The following is a 7,462-nucleotide window of genomic DNA, read 5'->3' as shown; positions in this document are numbered from 1 at the left end:
TGATATTTCCCTGCCCTGCCCAGGAACCCCTTCAACACAGGTTGCCTTTGTTATCAGATATTCCTCCCAAAGCCAAGATGTGACAAGGAAATTTGGGTGCCCATTTGCCATTTAAAATTCAGTCTGCCTGTCCTCTCAGGACCACAGTGCAACATGGTGCCAAAGGATTACAGCCCTCCCCTTTAGAAAAACTGCGTTTACCAGCACTGCAGAAACAACATCATCTTCCCTTGAAATGCCACTCCTGGGTGCACAAGAGGAGGAGTAGGGAGAAAGCAGAATTTGCACCAGAAGGACGTCCGCATCCCAACAGTGAAATTGTAATGCTTTGAAAGTATCTTTGAAATCTGGGCATTTCTCAGCACATGCATCACCTCAGTGCACATCCAACCTGTGGCCTCCCGCTCCTGAGAAAGCAGAATCCCATCCTGCTACAAGAGCAGAGACAAAAGCAACCCCTCAGCAACCCACCAGCACTCCAGAGGGGATCATTAAACACACAGGACCTGCTGAGGCATGGCAATCTGAACGGTGCCCACCACAGAGACAAGCCTGACCCCTGATCTCTGCAGAGAGGGAAGAAGGAAGAGAGGCAGCAGGGTTCAATCAGACAGGTTTCCCAGCATCAATGGCACTTTTTGTGACAACCCTATTTTCAGAATTTTTGTAGCCACAAACACACAACAATGGAGGTGAGACGGCAGAGACCTTTCTTGGGGTGGGCGAGTTCAGGGGTTAAATGTGAGGATGCTCCTTTTAAATTAAAGGGAGAAAGCCAGAAAAGCTGCTCCCAGCCAAGGCCAAATGAGCTAAAATGCTGCTGCTAAAACTTCCATGTCCACTTGGGAAGCCAGAGTCAGCTCCAAGATAAACTGGAGGGCCAGCATCTTGCTCATTAAAATCCACAAGCTGCTCTTCGATAGTGTCTTGTTTGTGTTAAATCCACAATTATAATTAAATTGTTTTCTCAGCTCTTGAGAGGTAACTGAAATGCTTAGAAATTATCTGAGGAAATGACAACAATAACTGTGGCATGGCTTTGTCCTTCCTGTTTCAGTCTTCTATTCTCCAACCAGTATATGTCCAAATCCTGTGGAATTTCAAGGGAACTCATTATTCATGGTGAACACTGCTCTGAAACAAACTGCACGCTTGTCTTAGAGAGTTAATTCCTCTGCACTCCTGTCATTACTTTACAGTAAATGAAGCTTTAGAAGAAAAGAGTAACAGATATGTTCAAGATAGCTGAGCTGTGTTTTTCTCCAAATATTTCTCAAAGCAAAACTACAAAGTGTTCCTGGTATTGTCTAAAATAGAAATGTTACATCACTAAATACACTTCCAGTTATTCCAGAGGGTCTTCTTGTGTTTGCATAGTGAAAACGGGAAAAATTAAATTCTGTATTTCCTTCATTATGAGAACCTGGTAAATAAATAACCTTGAGCTTTCTGTCTTGCAAGAAGAGAGGTGATGTAAGAATAAGCTAAATGCAGCTGACTTACCTCAGTCCAAACCAATGAGAGAGCCTCTTGCATAGAATAAAAAGGTCAAGAGTAGAAAGATGTGATCTCGATGGGGAAGAGAGCCAAGAAAACAGTTCAGTATTTAAATAGCTGATTAAATAAAATATAATTAGGGCTAAGTTGGCCCGTTTCCCAGAGTTCATAAAAGCACACAAGGAATCTCCTCTGGGGGCATGCAGCCTGACACGTGCCTTGGTTAAATCAGGCCATTTAAAGGGCTGACCTTTCTTAGTGTCAGCTTCTGTTTGTTCAGCCCCCTCAGCCCCCTCTGGAGCTACCCTTTCATACTGCTTGCCTCATGTCCTCCCCACCTTTAGACGTGACAGGAGACAAATTAAATAAACTGGAACTACACCAGAATCAGAAGTTCCAGAAAGCCTCTGCTGCAATTGATTTCCCAGGTTTGTGGAGCAGCAGCCTGACTCCCACAGCCTCAGAGGGTTTGGTGAGCCCAGCTTCCTAGAGTTTGGAAATCCCAAACTGTAGAAGACAGAGCTGTTTTGAGGGACGCATTGCACAGAGATAACCCAGGCAGGTATTTGCCCTGTTCTCACCAAGCTCTCAGCTACACCAAAGCCTCATTTTGCACAATTCCAGAGGGCTGATGAGCTCTCTGCTGGACTGGCACCACTATCCCACTGCTCTGCTAAGCCTGAGGAACAGATTTTTAGCAACAAATTAAATGACTTGAGCACAGCCCACCCTAACCTGTTTCACAACTTCTAGACAGGTGGATTTTATTACATTTGTCCATTCCTCAGGCGGAAAGTTGGCTTCCTGTGTTGACACTGACCATATGGACATATGGTCCATACGGTATGGAGCACAGGGAATCTCTCATTCGGAAAGAAAAATTCACACCAGAAAAGAACCTGCAGACTCATAACCACAAATGCCCAGAGAAAAAATAGGTGAAGAGTAGGATGGAGAGGTTGTAATTGCATTTTTCTTTGCTTAAAAAGACCCACTAAAGTCTGATGCAAAAAACTTGAAGTCAATGACAGTCTTTGCACTGCCTACAGGAGACTTGGAATCAGAATTTGGTTTGGGAAGAAGAGGGAGAATTGCAGACATCAAGAGCTCTCTCTAAAGCAAAACAATGTCTAAGGCCCTGGAGCTAGAGGTAATGAAAGGACAAATTATGCTGCACTGCTCAAGGAGATACGCACATGCACCATGTGTTGTGCAGGAGGCACCTCCCTTCCAGGTTGTTTGGATGTTTTTGCTTAATTCTGATTCCTGTCTAAGTTCATTTGAAGGAGAATAATATAAATTCAGAAAGTAACCTCCCATTTATATACATAGAAAATTTGTCCATCCAGTAAGTCCAAGTTCTAGTCAAACATTACCTCCCAGTTATTTATAATGCTGCAAATATTGATTAAAATATATATATTCATGCTGATTTTAGTCTTAATTGATGCTTCACATATTTTGCACACACAGCTGTTTTTACACTCTTCAGAGGAATACAATATCAAATACTTTGAGAGGAACACAGACTGAGCACAGTCCTAAAACAGACAATTCTAACAGTGTTGAATGGGGCTAATGGAGAGGATTTTGTAGGTTTTGTATCAGAGATCCTGAGAATTGTCTCAGGAGTCTTTATTATCCCCATTACAGCAGCAAAGATGAATCTGTGAGATGGAAGGCCATGAACAAAATGCACATAAATATTGTGGAGCTACCCAAGGTCAGAGAATAACTCACAGCAGCCTTCCCAGACCTGCTGGGTTTACCGTGTGCTTCTCCATCCGTCCTGTATGACATTCCTTTAAATTGTATCTATTGAATGTCAGGACCAGGCTGCCCACATGAAAACTGACCCTCCTGGCTGGTAGTTTTAAACTCACTTAGTCTTCCTTTCAGACCATTATGGCCCCAAGCTGGAAAGATCAGAAGAAACTGCTTGGAGATTTCAGCCCATTAGTTTAAAGCTGAAGAGTAAGATGGATGGAAACTTCCTTTCAGTGGCTAACTGGGGGTGCCTCAGGACCTGTGAGCAGGCAATGTTATTTGCAACTCCATCCTTCTGCAATAAAAAGATGGAGTTCATCCTTCAGCACCCAGAGCACGGAGAACAGCAGGACTGCCTCTCAGCTGCGACCTTTCAGCTGCGTGCTCTGCATCCCACCTCCCAAAGCTCTCTCCCACTGCCGGCCCTGAGCACAGTCCTGGGATGGTCTCCTCATGAGTCTCACTCACAGCACTTGGGGCTGCTGTGATTCAGAAGGAAACTGCTCAGAAGAAAGGCACATCCTGGTGTCTGAGCAGCTCAACACACTATGCTGAGATAGAAATCCTCCACTCACCACCACCCTGGATCAGAGACTCTGGACATGAGCACCTGGCAGAAAAGGAATTAAGTATTGTATAAAAGCTGGTTGATCAACTATTTAGACAGCCTAGGCTCTTTTAAAGGATGAAAACATACCTGCTTTCACTGACATCAAGGTGCTGGTGCTGCATCATGTCTGCAACACTCTGAGTCTGCCAGGGCCCAGAGATGTGTTTTTGTTGTCCCAGTGCCTAGCACAATGAGGAGGTTTGGCGAAATCATGCTGAAGTCTCTGATTTTTTCCAACCTGCTGAGTTAGAGAGCTTATGGGTTAAGAGGAAATCCTCCAGATGTCCAGGTACAAAAAAGGCCCAGAGAAGACAATGTAAAAGAAGAAACTACCTTGCCCCAGGCTTGAGCCACCAGCCAGCCTGTTGGCTAACATAGGAAGAAATCCTTTTGAATATCCAGCTGTGCCAGACATCAAAAAATTACCACAAGGATATTTTTGTGCTAATGCCTTTACTCATTCAGATTCTTTCTCCTTCCTCTTTCTTCCACTTGGTTATTGTGACATGTTTGTCAAATGTGTTGAAATTAGCAATAGTTTATCTGTGATTGATCTTTGCCATTATATAAGAAAGGATCTATGCTCCTACCAATCTTTTTGTTTTTCCTATCTTCTTTTCCCTGTTATATTTTGTAAGGAAAGGGTTTCCCTGAAGCTATTACCCAGAGCTAATAACCTAGAGACTTGAATGTTCTTAAGAACACTTACCTCCTCCAGGGTTGCAGGAGATTCTGATTTCACTGAGGGACAGGGGCTATCCTGAACAGGAACAGACCAAAACAATTCATTCAAGACTATCCTGATTATCCTCAATTTCCATGGTCCCCTTCTCCAGTATATTTCCTTTGTCCTGGTACCCTGTGTCCCTGGAGGGAGGGAAGCTGGTGTCAGAAGCATGAAAGATGAGGTGGGTATTCCCCACCTCCAGTTCAAGCCACACCTTGCCAGGCTCCTGCTCTCACTGCAGGGCAGTGACATCTCTGCCTTTTGCCCCTTCCTGAGAGGATGGCAGGTTACAAACCCACTCAAAACACCTGACAGCACTCTGAGACAGTTATCAATGTCTGACAGAGAAAGAAATCAAGACACACTGCTTTCACCTTCCCTCCTTGAGAGGGAGGTAACCCTGTCTCTGTCTCCCTCCCCCCCAAGAAAACACCACATTTCCAAACCCAGCCAATGACAAAATGCAAAATGTAGATTCAGCATATTTTGCAATATATCTTGACTTACACATCAGCATAATGGTACTTCTCCTTTCTGGAAAAGATTCTGATTGCCCAGATCAATCTATTCAAAAGGTGAAGAGAACTTCCTTTTAGCCCTTTAACAAAATTATCTCGGTCCTCAGAAGATCAGCAGCAGAAATCGGTTCATTCCTCAGAAATTTGCAGTGTCTGCTTTTTTTTTGCATGTGTGGTTTGCTTTAAACCTTACTTATATAAGGCTTATTTATCACAGCCACCCAGTCTAATTCATGTATATGTATTTAGTATAAAAGCATTTGAATTAATGTTCCCAGCTTGTTTACTTTGAAGGACTGAATGCCCCCTCAGGAAGACGTATTGATCTTAAAGGAGGCCATTCTCTGATGAACACTGGTTCCTGCAATATTTATGGCATCTGAAGCCTTTTCTCTCCTCTTGATCTTTTTGAAAAGAGATCCCAAAGGAGGGTGACAAAGCTTGGAGAGTGAAGGAGGAAGAAGAAGTACAAGAGGGGTCCCTTTGCTCTGAATACATCATCAAAATGTAAACAGGAAGGTGATCAAGGACTGTGGTCATTTTTAAATTAAGCATTTAAAATGTATATTAATGAATATGAGAGGAAAAAACCCATTGAGCCAACTTTGTAGAGAATGTTAAAATGGACAAAAAAGAAAAGATCTGCAGCGTTGTTCATTTTTGAAGCTCAGTCCTTCTAATTAGGGCATATCAACCGTAGTTTTGAGGCCAGCCAGAAAAAATTATGTCAATGGAAACATCAGCAAGCACACCCTTCCCAGTCTAGCACTTGCCATATTTTTAATTACTTTCCATGACCATATTTATCATTAAAAATAAAATATTAAATATTTTCTGGCTTCTTCAGAACTGAGTTTGCCCCCCATATGAGCTGAGAGATAGAAGAGTGCTCACTTGATATCCATATGATGGTCTCACTCCTCCTATATCATGGAGGGATATCACAGTTCCTGGCTTGGTTTGTGTTTCCATGGCATAATAAAGAACAGAAAATGCAAAACACAAGCTGAAGGATCTAAATGCCAGACCCAGCATTGCAAAGTCTGCATCGATATATGTCACTGAGCCACTGTTTTGTCCATCTCATTTCTTGTGTCAAGTATTCTCCTTCCTCACCATGAATGGAGGGAATGTCTTCTCCTTTCTATCCCAGCACTGTAATTCCCCAGGAGCAGGTGCCTCAGCCCACATGGATGAGGAGCAAAGGCCAAGGCAGAGAACAAGCAGTTTGGCTGCTGGGGTGATCCCCACAGCCTGGGGGAGCTGCCTCTACACTCAGCTTGCTTTATCATGTTCTGGATGCAATCCTAGGGCTGACCCACCTTGTCCATACACGTTATCCAGGGATACACCTATGTAAGTGTCTGTGCAGAGGGCAAGCTCTGCTGCTCCACTGATGCAGTGGGTTGAGGAGGGGTGGAACAGGCCTCGCCATTTACCGAAAGTGTCTCTGAGGCTATTGTGAGATCACTCTGGCCAGCACTGCTCTGGTGCTGTACAGAAGGACCCTTCTCACACCTGAGCCGGTGTAAGGCACAGATTCTCACTCACCCAGGGAGCTGGAGAGCTCATGCATTACCAGAGACAAAGAACTCAGAGCGCTCAGTCAGCTGGATGTTCCAGAGGTTTATTCTGAAGGGTTCCAGGGTGAAAGAGGAAGGAGACCCTAGGTGTCCCTAGATATAGGCATCATCTGAGGGTCAGGGGAGAGAAAGCAGGAGGAAACACCACAACCAATGGGGAGAAGGGAGGGATGGAGTCAGGGGTTAGGTTACAGCCAAGCAACATAGGAGGATTTACACAGTCTGGGGAGGGACCATCTTATTCTCAAGGGGGTGTACTCAGACCTTAGGATTTCTCCCATCAGCGAAATCCTGCTGTACTGGGACCACTTGGCTCCCCAGCAGTTCCTGAGGTGGTCTCATCCACCATCACACTCCACCACCAGCCTGCCCCTTCACATTCCCACTTAGGAAGTGGGATTACAGATAATGAGGAGGAAAACACCTGTTTTCTCCCATTTTGGGAGGAAGTGCTGTGATATTCTGCAAAGCATGTAATAAGCAGATTTATTTGCATGGCTCTGTTGAACAGATGAGGTAAGTGAAGCTGCCAGCTCTGAGCTATGCCTGCCCCCCACCCTTCCCTTAACTGAGAATTTATTTTGTCATGAAAGTCCATGCTAACATCAGAAACTAAGGCTGACCCATGGATGGCAAAAGATGAAGCCAGGGGCCAGGGTTCCATTGTAAAAGGTGCAGTTTTCAATCAGGGGGTCTGTTGCACCTGGCTAAAAATGAATTTGATGGGAGATTTGACCAAACCAAATTATTCCTAGGTGTA

At 44.3% G+C, this 7,462-nt stretch overlaps 1 long non-coding RNA gene across 3 annotated transcripts; it reads right to left on the bottom strand.

Annotated features, from left to right (window-relative positions):
- Positions 1-2,615: 2,615 nt before the first annotated feature.
- Positions 2,616-6,772, bottom strand: LOC146434287 (uncharacterized). 3 transcript variants are annotated; one of them, XR_014853251.1, is made up of 6 exons: positions 6,442-6,772; positions 5,109-5,165; positions 4,584-4,741; positions 3,962-4,115; positions 3,733-3,874; positions 2,616-3,559 (listed from the first exon to the last, which is right to left on the bottom strand). It is a non-coding gene; the product is annotated as an uncharacterized LOC146434287 (long non-coding RNA). The 3 variants fall into 3 exon arrangements; XR_014853249.1 differs by having other exon boundaries at positions 2,616-3,874; XR_014853250.1 differs by having other exon boundaries at positions 2,616-3,874; positions 3,962-4,112.
- Positions 6,773-7,462: the final 690 nt, after the last annotated feature.

The sequence above is a fragment of the Lichenostomus cassidix genome, chromosome 7 (genome assembly GCF_008360975.1).
Source record: "Lichenostomus cassidix isolate B80296 chromosome 7, HeHo_3.0, whole genome shotgun sequence".
Taxonomy (NCBI): Eukaryota; Metazoa; Chordata; class Aves; order Passeriformes; family Meliphagidae; genus Lichenostomus; species Lichenostomus cassidix.
Note: the sequence above shows the minus strand (reverse complement) of the source record. Positions and strands in the feature narration are given on the sequence as shown.